This window comes from Macrosteles quadrilineatus, unplaced genomic scaffold, assembly GCF_028750875.1.
Source record: "Macrosteles quadrilineatus isolate MER2022 unplaced genomic scaffold, UCM_ALF_1.0 Scaffold_5__1_contigs__length_97177068, whole genome shotgun sequence".
In the NCBI taxonomy this organism is placed as follows: Eukaryota; Metazoa; Arthropoda; class Insecta; order Hemiptera; family Cicadellidae; genus Macrosteles; species Macrosteles quadrilineatus.
The window spans coordinates 58,226,603-58,240,627 of NW_026542598.1; the positions used below are offsets into that span (position 1 = coordinate 58,226,603).

The 14,025-nt window shown below is 35.3% G+C and overlaps 1 protein-coding gene across 10 annotated transcripts in view; it reads left to right on the forward strand.

The window, feature by feature from the left end:
- The first annotated feature begins 5,352 nt into the window (after nt 1–5,352).
- The window catches only part of LOC128994791 (F-actin-monooxygenase Mical-like), a 135,420-nt gene continuing 126,747 nt past the window's right edge, over nt 5,353–14,025 (forward strand). For all 10 annotated transcript variants that reach the window (XR_008490918.1, XM_054419562.1, XM_054419561.1 and 7 more), the window contains exon 1: nt 5,353–5,534. The gene's annotated coding sequence lies outside the window, so the exon portion shown is untranslated. The remainder of the gene's footprint in view (nt 5,535–14,025) is intronic.

A 14,025-nucleotide genomic window follows, 5' to 3' on the forward strand; every position in this document is an offset into this window, starting at 1 on the left:
ATTTACATGAATCTCTTCGACCAATGCCAGCAATAACCCGCACTGCCTTTTTCTGGAGCGCAAAAATATGTTTTGTTGCACATGTTTCAGATCCCCATACCGTGACTGCATATGAGAGATAGGGGAAAACCACTGCATAGTAATCTGAAAGAAGAACAGTTTTTCTGCCAGTTTTTCCTACCACCATTAAGGAAAAACTGTTATTCCAATATGTCTGATTATACGTGAAAAGCCACGGCCCTCTTCAACTCCAGGCCGTAGCTTTCGATGTGGCAACGTCGCGTCGCAAGTAGGGTTGTAACAGATGTTTTAATTGGAAGCAGCAAATAAATGGTATTTGTGTATTTACAAAAGCTTTGGTTACAGGACTAGGAAAATATTGACTCCGCTTAAAATGTGCAGATACAGTATAGATATTCAATTCATATTGTTTTTGGTTTTCATTTCTGTATGTTTTATTTTCAATATTTTAATAAATTTATGTTTATAAATTTAAATCAAGAAAGTGCGAATTAATGCGCTGACGTCACCTGTCTGCCATGTTATCTTATGGGACGTCAGACACTAAACAAAAACTACCCAACTTTCGATGTTGCCAATTCTACCATGCCGTGGCCTGGAGTTGAAGGGGGCCGTGCTACAGGCCGCGACCTGGTAGAATTGGCAACGTTGCAAGTTGCAAGTAATGTTGTCTAGCGCCAAACGTCCCTTAAGATATAACATGGTGGACAGGTGCAAGGCAACACTCTGAAAATAAAACGTATAGAATTGAAAACCAAAACAATATTAAAATTGAAAATCTATTTTTGTACATTTAAAGTTGAGTCAATATTTGCATAGTCCAGTAACCAAGCTTTCGTATTGTTAGTAAAATACACAAATACCATTAGCTGATTCCAAACAAAACAACTGTTACAACACCACTTGCGATGTTGCCACTTCAAAGGCAGCGGCCAAAGCTATAGCGTGATATCATATTTTTATCGTGAATCATGTATCCTCAGGAGAATGTACCTAATTTATTTTGTACAAAGTATACAAAGTGTATTACGTACAAAGTCATAATACTATGTGAAACAAAAATAACTTTATTTGGAGTCCTCGGGCTAACCTTTGCAACTAAACGTAGATCTCTCTTCTGTAATACAAAAATCCTGTAGGTATATGAATGGAAAGAACCTCCTCACAAGACAAGTCCATAAGCTAAATAATATGGATATACCACTCCAAAGTAAACAGCCCTTAAAATTTCATCGTCCAAGTAGTCTGACAGCCTTCTTAACAGAGAAATTCCACTCAAAGCCTTAGCACCAACATGATCAATACGTGTTTGTCCCATGTTAAAATGCTTGTCAAAAAATATAGCCTACCAAGAAATTTACAAAAATCATTGCCATCCAGAGTCATATATTCACATGCAATGCTAAGAGCTGGAACACTGTGACCAATTGAGAAAATTACAAGAACAGTGTCTTACTTAAGTTTACCTTTAGATATATTTAAAAAAAATAAGCTTTTGGCAGCTTCAGCAAAATTTATTAATAAAGCTTTTAGATTCGCCAGATTGTTTGCCCAGCACAGCCCAAGTGTCATCTGCGTACATACTGTATATGCAAATACATTATCCATGACAATACCAACTATTTAAATAGACTATATACAAAAAAGGTCCTATAATTGAGCCCTGTGGGACCCCTGATGTTTCACCAACCCGTGTTTCAGACCCAGACCTATATTCTCTCACTGTCGTGCCATCATCAAAAGAGACTGTAGTGCGTTGTTTGCGATTTTTATATACGATTTTTTATATTTTCAAAAAGGGGGCCCTCAGTGCGTAGAAAACTATCGACCAATATCACTTCTGCCAGTTATTGCAAAATTATTTGAAAAGGCAATGAAAATTAGGCTTGTGTCTTTTATACAAAATAACAACCTTCTGTTTGGTGGCCAACATGGTTTTCGCTCAGGCAGATCAACAATTACAGCTGCTTCAAGTTTTTTTGAAAGTATAATAAATTCAATATTGATAGCCACGAAAATGTTATAGGAATATCAATGGACCTTACGAAGGCTTTTGATAGGGTATGTCACCAAACTCTAATACTCCAACTAGAAGATATGGGAGTAAGAGGTCACATTTTGTCGTGGTTCAAATCATATTTATCGGATAGAAAGCAAAACGTTGAAATCACGTCTAATAAAAATAATAATTGGTTGGTAAAAAACAGATAAGAAATAAAACCTAATCACATTGATGTCCCTCAGGGTTCAATACTAGGCCCTGTTTTATTCCTTTGCTACATTGATAAAATTACAAATTCACTGCCGTGTGTACCTTGTGGAAATATGTGTTTATATGCTGATGACATTAACTTGAAAATTACAGGAAAAACAGTAGAACACATCGAAATAGATACCTTTATAGAAGTTGCAAATATTAAAAATTGCTTACTATCCAATAATCTCGAAATAAACCAAAGTAAAAATAATTGTATACGATTTTCAACTAAGCAATAGAAAAATGCATATTGTCCAAAATTTCGTTTTGTAGAAACAAAATAGAACCGTTGATCATTTTGGATTCTGATGAAATCAAACAAGTTGAAAAAATTGATTTTTTAGGTAAAAAAATTGATAAACACCTAACCTGGAAGGACCACGTCGATCATGTTTGCTCAAAGAAAAATTCAGGGGTATTTGCATTGAAAAAGATGTCTTTTCTATGTAATATCAGTGCACTTTGAAAACAATATATCATTATCTTGACCATAGCCACGTTTCATACGGTATATCTTTATATGGAGCTACAACAAAGAAAAATCTTACTCGAATCTTAAAATTACAGCAAAGGGCATTAAGAACAATGATGGTACATAAAAATTATGAATGTGTTAAAATTCATTTTAAAAATTGTAAATACTAACTGTCTTTGCTCAATACATTTTTGAAACTGCTCTCATTGCGAGAGAAAGTATACCAGATAACGCACATTTATGCTACAATACAAGAGGAAAAGCCCTAAGAGAAAGTAGTCGCAACCATCTTTTATTTTCAAATAAAAAGCCCACCTGTGCTGGAAGAAGGTTTTTACGTTTTCTTCCAAATCATATAAAACCCAACATCAAATTAAAAACAAATTTAAAAATTATGTAATAGAAATCGCTCCTTACTCCATCAAATGAAATGAAATGAAATTAAATAAAATAAGATTTATTTTCCTTTAAGCATTGTACAAAATGCAATGCGCATCGTCAAAAAATACAATTAAGTCAATATATACAATCACCAGCTGGCCCGACAGACGTCGTTCTGTCCTAATGTGGTTTTATATGCATCGATCTCTATTATTTATGTCAAATGGTCGTCAATTTTCAAGATGAGCTAGTTCGCATCACTCAATCATGTCCTGGTTGAAGTTCGTTTGCTACGCGTACTCACATTTAGGTTGGAGATCGTTTGCTGAGCTCACTTGCCCTCAGGTTTAGCTCGTTTGCTACACTATAATAACTCGCCTCAAGGTTGAAGTTCGTTCGCTACGCTCACTCACCATTTGGTTGCAAATTAGCTGTTTTCATAAATTAACAAAAAATAATAGTACTGCACCCTGTTGGTAAACCTATTAACTTTTTAATGCTATTGAACATCATAGAATCTAATTGTTTAGTTGAACCAGCTGCTGTTAAGATTCTTTAATTCCATTTAAATATAAAGTACTCATAACGTTAACATGGGAAACTCCAGAGCCACTGGGGCGGAGCCCTTTTGACGGATCTGCACCAAACTTCACACAAACCATCCTTGAATAATGCTTAATAATGCCTGAAAGTTTCATTACAATCTGTGAGCGGTTTCGGAGTTCATAACGTTCAAATATATACATATATAATGATATATATAATGACAGTGTACATCTTTCTACTGACTAAAGTACCTTGGCATTTTTTAGCTGAAAGCAAAAGCAGAAATACATATAAGCTATAGACATGATGGTCTCATTAATAAACAGTGGTTTACTGTGTGCAAGGTAGTCAGCACCAGCTAGTAGCAACGAGAACATAATGTACCAGTAGGCGGATAGCCTTCTTCTGCGACAAGAGAACCCTACTAACATCAGCAGCTCCACCCCACAATCGCAGTCCATAAAGTAAAATGGTTCCTTGGAAAAAAAAAACACTGTAAGCCTGCTTAAGGTATGGCTTTGTAACTAAATAGCTTAAATTCCTAAGCAAACACATGATTCCAGATAATTTACTACACACACCAGAAATATGAGAACTCCAAGTGAGTTTGCTATCAAGTGTTATTCATAATAATTTCACAGGTTCACTGTTTGTAGCAACATGCTTTAGTGTAAAAACTACGGTTTGTGTTTTTCTCTGTTTAATAAAAAGTAATTGGCCCGGAACCAGTCTTCGGCCGAATCTAGGGACCACTTATGGCGTCATTGAGATTCTCAAAATGTTGACTCTTGCATATGAGGGTGGTGTCATCTGCTTAGCAAACAGCACCACCATCGATATTGTAACTGACATCATTCATCATAACCAGGAAAACCAGGGGCCCAAGGACCGAGCCCTGCGGAACGCCATGGGAGATGACATTAAAGAGGTGTTTCCTCAAATAATCTGATTTTATTGGTTGTTTGTTTATTATGTATACATTGTAATTTTAGCTTATAACTGTATTTACTAGGTTAGGAATTTGACACTATTCGATGTACAATTTACAAATATTGAATAAAGATATTGAAATAAAATGAAATGAAAAATATCCCACCAGACTCACTAACCATGCTGGAAATTAATAACCAAATAGTTTAGCCAATAAAATCGAATGGTCAACCCAACCCGATCAAAGGCCTTAGAAAGGTCTAGCAGAAGCGCTGCCACTTTACAACCCTCATCAAGCTTTTCAAGAGTAGTTTGAACAAATTTGACAGCAGCTGCAGCAGTGATATAGTGCTCTGACCCTTTCGAAAGCCATGCTGAAAATCTGACAAAATTTTGTGTTCATAAAAAATTGTATTAAACACAATAGGGTAACTTCACAATTACTTTACTAAAAGTAGACATGAGAGAAATAGGCCTATTTATGATTCTATACATCTGTCTTTACATGAATGTGCAGAATAAAACATACTAGTCTATGATAGTACCATTGATCATTAATCCAATATGCTATTACAGTACTCACTTTTATATATCGAGAGGAGTGTTATTGGGTTATTGAGTGGCGTTGGTTAAACTGCTCGTTTTACAATTTCCCCCGTGGTCTATTCTGCTGATTCTATTCTCGTCGTATTTTTGTAATGCCTTGCCTATGTACGAGCTATGACGTCTAGTCCTAGTCGCAGTCAGTGTCAGACGGGGTATTCGGTAGAGTTTGTAGTGCAACATTCATTTGAAATTATAAATATTTAACTTATTAGTGTTTATTTCTTGTTTTTATCGTAAATCATTCATAGCCAGTTTTGAGTGGGTGAATTTGTGTCTGTTTTTAATTGATGGATTAAGCTGGGAAGATTCTGAGTTTCAGTAAGTATCTATATCATGTCAACAAGAGAGCAATTTGTAATTTTGTGATTATTTTGATAAAATATTAACTTTCTTTGTCATAATTTTAACAGAAAGGAGTAGATTTTAGTTTCGTTCTTATGCCGGATAGGGTGCAGTTTTCTGAAATTGGTGTTTGTTTTAAATAGGCTATATTTTTATTTTGACCATGGACCTTTAAAACCTTTCAACTTTGTTCATGAATTCAGGAGAATTTATTTGTCCTATGCCTAGGTGTGGTGTTTTTTTTTTTTGCATAACTCATTGTTCTTGATCAAGTATAGTAATGAATCACGATTTACGAGTTTAGTAGGCAACTCTTGTTAAACTTACAGTACTTAACCAAATTTAGTGTAACTAAGTATGTATGTTAGGTACTCAACTAATGTAGGCTACCTAGAACCTAGTCTATATTATTATTGGCTGTAAACCTTTACTTTTATACCAAAGTATCATCCGGAACTTTGAAAACTTCTATATTTTATTTAAAAAATAAGCTATAAGCTTAATGCTGTTTATTTAACAGAGGATTTTTCTTAATGCTACTACTACTACTACCCTCCTTGACTATTTTTTTCACAACTTTGGTTGAACCTTAAGGCCTTATCTATTAACTAAAGGGTTCAAGGACTTCTTTTGAGACATCCACTGAAATATCTTGAGTTTAGGGTAAATTAAGTTATCACAAAAATCATCAACTTCTTGGAACATGGGTTTCTTCTATTAATGACGGAAATCTATATCTTAGTTTCAATGTACAAAATCCTTTTTTTTTAGTTGGTTAACATCTAATTTCATTTCCACTTTGTTAATCTACCTTTTTTCTTTGCATAGCCTTTGCCTTATTTTTGCAAGCAATAGAAAATCGTCTGAAACACATTCAACACCTCTTACGCTTTTAACATATATGCCTAAATACTTCTGCTTCGTCTTTTCTGAATTAATATGTGATCAATTTGATTTCCAGTTTTTCTGTCTGGTGACACCCATGTTTCGTTAGGCCTATGGATAGAGTCTATAATGTAATCTTTATATTGACAGCAAATCCCACTCCTGCTTGATGTATGCCATCATCTCTACCATTATAGTAGGCTATAACATGAAACTTCCAGTGTTAATGATTAGCTATTAAATGGCCACCTTCTTTCTTCCAGGACTACCACATCCATTTTGCACTTTTCCAGTTCCCTGCTTACTATTTCCACAGCACCTGGCACTGCCAGAGAGCGAACATTCCAGCTTCAAATCTGAAGTCCTGATGACACAGTTTAGGTTGTTGTTCACTGTGATCCATCCTTTCCAAGTCATTCTGTTGGTGATACATTTAACCAGGGCACCCTGGTTACTGGTTTTACAAGGACCCATCGCCTCAACCCCCAATATGAATGGAGGACCGCACTTCTGGTCAGCGGGTCCATCGGACCTAGCTGGTAGGACGGACAAGCAGATCCACCGACCATCCCCCTATCCGCCACCCGGGAACACTCCCTATGACGCTGAAGTAGGAAAGCGCATGGATCTTACTAAATCTATACTATAGGTAGAGTACAAAAGATACTTAATACTACATATACATATGGAATACTTAATACTAACAAGTTGATTCTTACTCACAGGCCTTCTGTGGTTTTATCTTCTTCAGGACTTTTTCTTGTTGGCACACATCGGCTCACAGTGATGTTGCAGAACTCTTAGGTTTCATACTCATGAAGTTTCTCAGAAATTCAATCTCTTCATCCATAATTGAAGTTCATCTCAGCTACATTAGGCCTACATCATGTTTCTCACACATTTTTCCATGGCAAATCCGTAGGTACTTAATTCTAAACAACTTTTTACTATGTGGTTCCTTTTTGTTTTACTGAAGCAATACAACATCAGGTATTGTGTAGTTTATATAACCTCCCATTTCACTCAGGAGCTGCTAGTTGGTTTTGGTTGCTTACTATAGCAATAGTGATAAGAACGGGAGAATTCTGCCAAGTTTTCACTAGATGTTTCATCTTACAGAACTGCTCTACTTTGTAGGCTACACTCTAAAAAAGCGCAAATAAATATACTTAGGCCTAGCTTTCTTGAATCTGTATTCTTCCTCACAATAATTGTAACAGGGAGGAAAAATTTCATCTTGCATTACCGTAATTTACTCTGTCAGAGAATGAATTAAGTACCGTACCTACCTAAATGCCAAAGAATGAATTAAGTACCTAAACAGTTTCTTTGGAAACATTTATTTACTGTCAGCATGCCATTGTTCAAGAACCTTAGACCATTTACAATGTATAGATGAAGACTTTCCATTTCCATATAGCCTACAGTTGAAGTCAAATTTACAATGAAAACAATCATATAAAATTAAACCTCCAACAGAATGTGCTGCTGTTAAATACTGATTTATGTCATATAACAACCTTTACATAATCAAGCCGAGCAGAAAGGTCTACTTGTTGATAACCTATTTAAGGACTTTTGATAAAATAGCAGGCCTAGCTAAGAGTAAGTGGGTCCACAGCAGGGTTGCCACCCATCCCGATTCTGCCGGCACAGTCCCGGTTTTGGTTCCTTATGCCCGTATTTAAGCCTATGTTAATCCGAAAGGGAGGGGGCAATGTCCCGATTTTTCCCTGACCTAAGGTGGCAACCCTGGTCCACAGCGGCCTAAGAAATACAAAAGTATTGGTTCTTTATTCCCCACTCAAACATGCTTTAGGCCTAGTTGAAAATACTATCAGAGTACAGTGCCAGATAAAATGAAATTCCAACTTAATTTTGTCTAACAGTGTGAAGTTTAAAGATTTTTTGTGAGGAAAGCAAGGGTTACCTGAATGGGAATGAGTTCAAACTGGCACAAGAGACCCGAAACATAGTGGTTTGAATTCATTGCCCGAATCTTGTGAATTTCAAAGTGTAGGCTAAAGTTTTAGTGATTCTTGTGCACAGATGAGCACTTTTCCATTCAGGTTACTGTAGGCATATTTAAAAATAGCTGTTCATACCATATAATTGGTTTCTTTTGTTTATTTTATTTATAAAGAAATCTGCTATAATTTGCATGAATTTGCATGAGTTGGACTCTTTTGGAACGCCAAATTGGACTTTTCTGGAAATTTTCAAATATAAAGTTGCTATACCAAGACCATAATACCCCCGCCGCAGCAAACCTGCAGACTAAGCGAATTTCCATTTCCCTGAATGGATTTACCCTACACTAAAATATCTCCTTAAAAATATCACATTTATTCCCTATTTAAAAAGAATCAGTTTAAAACATACTTAGGTTTGCTGCAACAGGGAGGGTAAAAGTGTTTTTTATGTAAAATGTTAATAGTTGGTAAGAAATAAAAACATTTTCCAAATTTGGGCAAAATATGTTAATAAACAAGCAAACTACAACAGTTTACTTATTCTCCATAAGAATAACATAGAAATTTTAAATTTACTATTTTTTGGAATTTTCTCCGTAACTATTAGGCGCATTATAACGCTTCAATATACTAAATTATTTGTTTTCTTAAGCTCTACAAAATAGTTTAGAAAGAAATTTCAAAATTTTATGTTTTTTGGGTCAAAAATGGGAAAAACCCATTTTTACCCCATAAAAGCCCCCATAAACCCCCGTTCCCATGGTCTGATCATGCTGGTTTGCGAACTCGTTCGAATAAACGTAGGTTTACACGTTTGTACCAAATTTCATCAAAATCGGATCATTTTTGCTCGAGTTATCGCGCTAACGGACACACACACACACACATATATATATATATATATATATATATATATATGAATTTGAACGGATGGTGTTTTTGGCCTCTTGGGACCTCAAAACGAAAAAAAATTGGTCCCGGGTCCAGCTCTTACCATGAGTACTACGGTAATAGCTTATTCCCTATATGGGAAATTCGCTAAAAAGCGATACCAAGATGAAATAAGAAACCTATGAGTTACTGGTATGTATCACGTTTGTAAAAGTTGCCAAAGAAGGTCTTGTGGAAAACAGTAAACATTATTTGCTAAGTTTCCACACTTCCAAAGTGTAACCAAAATACTTTGTAGTGTAGGCCTAATTGATGATGACGATAAACAGGTTAACTTCGGTTGAATCCTCACATAAGATGCACCAAGACCCCACTGGACGCACTTCGTGAATCCTGCAACTGTAGTTAATTCAGGCTCAGTTTATACAAAAAGCTTGCTCATGGTCTAACTCATCACATCAAATCATAATTTATTTCGCACAGAAAAACTGTAGCGTCACAAGAATATAAAATAAAACTAAATTCTAAATACTATAAGAACTAAAACGTAACAGAGCAGTATCTTAATTCCATCGGCAACTTAAAAAATCTTTCATAGTGTAGGGAGCTTGTTCTAAAAGTATGCGTTTGACCGCTCTCCCAAATTTGTCCTTGTCAAATAACTAATTTCCAAACTAATTCGGGAGTAGTCAGTTATCATGAAGTCAGTATTAGTAATTATTAAAAATCATGTTAAAAAAAATTGGTTTTTTAAAAGGCCTATACCGATATCAGTTTTTACAATCGTGTTTTTACTGAAATGAAAAAGGGCCTAGTACGACCAAGTATCCCCCGCCGAGTCAAGTGTTGTGTTGGCGGGATTCCCTGTTCTGTCAGCTGTGCCGGCGCGACGAGATTGCCGAGATCGATAAAATACGGACGCCGAATTGACTAGACTCATACAGTAGGCCTAGTAGCTTCTGTTCTGGGTTTAGTCGTTTAGTTGTCGGCCATTAAATGGTCAGTCCAAGGCAAATGCCAAGTAAATACCAAACCATTGACGTTTTGCGTCACCCTCTAAACCTCCATAAAACAAACAACGTACTTTATTAAACTTTTGCATTTGGTGTATTTCATAGACGTCATGCTACTAGTTTGAGCGCTTTAAAATAGTTTAGCATCACATTTTACCAGGTAGTAAAATAAAAACAACTGTGAACCCTGAAATTAGTACAATTTTAAAAGTAGTAAAATAGACAAAACATGCTACTTCAAGAAAATATACTAGCACAGCATTGTTGCAAACATTGCGAAAATCGTTGCCAATTGTATAGTTAGGCCTACTCTAAGCATTGTTGAAAATCTTATAGTTTTAGAGAACAGCATTTTTGCCAATTGTATAAACCTAGTTTAAAAACACAGCAGTGTTGCCAATTTTGTAGTTTAAAAGCACATAATCGTCGCTAGTTTTATTGTTTTAAAGCACAGCATTGTTGCCAACTTTCGTTATATAAAGCACAGTTTTGTTGTTTATTTTTCAGTCAGGAAGCATAACTTCGGTTGTCAGCATAGATCTCTATACAATACAACATAGAGATCTATGGTTGTCAGTAACGTCAGTATATACACAGAAAACATGGTTATAGTAATATGTTTTCTGTGGTATATATTTGTAATGCACAGTACACCAGTCAAGCTTTAAATTGTTGTTACGTACAGCGTTGTGTTAACTTTTTTATTTATAACAGCACAAATTTGATTTTAACTTACGTAAAATTATTTATTATTGACATAAACTAGATCAGCAACTTTGACAAGATAACAGGTTCCAACTAGGTATATCTGTGATTTACGTGTTCTCCAAAAACTGAGGGCGGTGATACCGTCACCGAAATAGCAGCGCTAAAGTAAACAGAACAGAAAACACAATATGGTCCTGACTGCTCCTTAGTCAGCGAATGAAAATAAACTGTGAAGAAAGTCACCTGTTTAATACCAAAACCAATCCTGAAAATTATATCACAGTTTTGCGTTATGTCATTTTATACATTTTTAATGAGCAAGTTGTTCGTGAGTGTAGTCTCTTATCTTTTTCAATCGATTTCAAAGTCTATGTGTCGTTTCAACGTTGTTAGGAGAGAACACAATCAATAAAATACCCCCGCCGCAGCAAACCTGCAGACTAAGCGAATTTCCATTTGCTTGATTGGATTTACACAAAAATGTCTCCTTAAAAATATCACATTTATTCCCTATTTAAATAACATTAATTTAACGAGTACTCAGGTTTGCTGCAACAGGGAGGGTAAAAATGTGTTTTTTTTTTGTAAAATGTTAATAGTTTAGAATGAAATGAATGCATTTTCCAAATTTGATCAAAATATGTTCATAAACAAGCAAACTACAACAGTTAACTTATTCTCCATAAGAATAACATGGGAATTTTAAATTTACAGTTTTTTTGAATTTTCTCCGCAACCATTAGGCGCATAATAACGCTTCAGTAGGCTATACTAAATTATTTGTTTTTTTAAGCTCTACAAAATGGTTTGGAAAGAAAATGTAAAATTTTAAGTTTTTAGGGTTAAAAATGGGAAAAACCAATTTTTACCCCATAAAACCCCCTATAAACACCTGTTCCCATAGTCGGATCATGCTGGTTCGCGAACTCGTTCGAATAAACGTAGGTGTACACGTTTGTACCAAATTTCATCAAAATCGGATGAGTTTTGCTCGAGTTATCGCGCTAACGGACACATATTTATATATATGAATTTGAACGGATGGTGTTTTTGGCCTCTAGGGACCTCAAAACGAAAAAGTAAATCGGTCCGGGGTCCAGGTCTTACCATGAGTACTACGGTAATAGCCTATTCCCTACATGGGAAATTCGCTAAAAAATGTCTTTACACTCAAAATAACATTGAATTTGTCTAGAATCTCTTATATTAATACGTGAGGGATGTTTTTTGTGAAAAAAAAAAACTTCTCCGTTATATCTGGACCGATTTTATGTTTAAGGTGTCAAATAATTCGTCTCAGTTCGTAGTTTTGCATAAAGGTTTTAGAATTCAAAATCTCTTACCTTTAAGGACACGAGACGCTCTCACAGGTCGCATTTTCTCCATAAGAATTACGTTTAAAAAAATTTAAAAACAAAAACAGCTGTATATAAAAATAAACTCACCAGCTTTTGTGGAGTAAATATTAATGTTTGTAATATTTAGGAGGTTTTAAGCAAATCTGAACAATTTTGATGGAAGAAAAGAAAATTTGTTGAATTTAAAGGAGAATTATTGAAAACAGTAGGAGGAGACTTATACTTATGAGAAGAGTAGAAGAGAGGCCTGGTTTCACAGTAAGGAATCCAGGTGCACAATCACTTGGGGAGATGAATAATTTTTGCCAGTTATGCAAAGCAACTTATTTTCTAAGTAAAAAAAACCATGAAGAATATACACATCATGTTGTCAAAGTGGTAAAGTAAACCTACCTAAAGTCAGATCAAATAAATACATCAAGAAATGTTTACTGGTAACAACTTTTAAGTCGGGAAACATTTGTAGAAAACACTAAAATATAAGGCCGGGTCCAAAAAATGCTAAAATATTTTTACAAGAAGCGTCTATTATTTCAAAGCGCAATTAAATAGCGTGAGTATTTCAATTAGTTAAATAAGCATTTAGTCGGGTCTTTTAAATTCATCGAAAATTATGACTGTTATTACTGTAGTTTTAAAATAACTTCTGTATAATACCGCCACCGGTACTTGACAATTGCTCGATGTCAAGCAACATGTACACTAGTAGACTCTAAATAGCTGTTGCCGGTTTGTTGTAATGTGCTGTACTCGAGTGTGTTGTGTTGTGTGTTTGTGTGCGTCAGTCTACAGTCGGGACATTATAGTCTATTGTCGACAGGGTGTAGGCTGTGTGACTTTTTGAAGCCCAACCTTGAATACTTGTCCCTACCTATATATAGTAGGTTGTTCTGCCATCGTACATCAGAAATCATTCTTTGAACATTGTTTTTTTTTCGAGTTTCAACCCGCGAACTTTTATAATTTTACCCTGTATCGTACCGCAAATTTTCCGAAATATACCAAAAGCGCTGAATGTATATTTTAAACATCGTTAGGCAGTTACACAATATTGAACGATTTTCCACTCAACAAGTTATATAGACAAACAAAACTAACGAAGTACCGGCACACTGTTGCGTTGCACTTAATTGTATTTTGATCGAAACCTTAAGAGTCAGTGCTTCTTTCAAGTTTGTTTCGCCATCTCAATGTGTTTCAGTAAGATTTCTGCGTTGATAAAAAATGTATAGTTTCGATTTTTTTTTTCAAATCTTAGACTCGTTTCTCTAACAAATATAAAAGGATATACAGTACTGAGTAATTGTGGTACTCGTCCAGCAATCTGAAGGTTATCCGTTTAATCCTGGGAAAAGTCGGTAGTTTCGAATCGTATATCTGCAAACACCACCACTGGAAATTACCATGGCTAAAGAAACCTAGCTTATCTTAGACATCAGCAAACTTAAGTATTTCTTTCTAACTTAACCTTCAGTCATCTTCGCCGATAAATCCTGAAGTTTTGTCATTGTTCCTTCGATAATCCAATCGAAAGTGACTTCGGTCATCAACGCGTTAGATATTCATTGCGTAATGAAAGTTTCTAACAAAATCAAAACTATTTTTTCTCTGAACCCACTCAGTTCCCGTTGCCCTATCG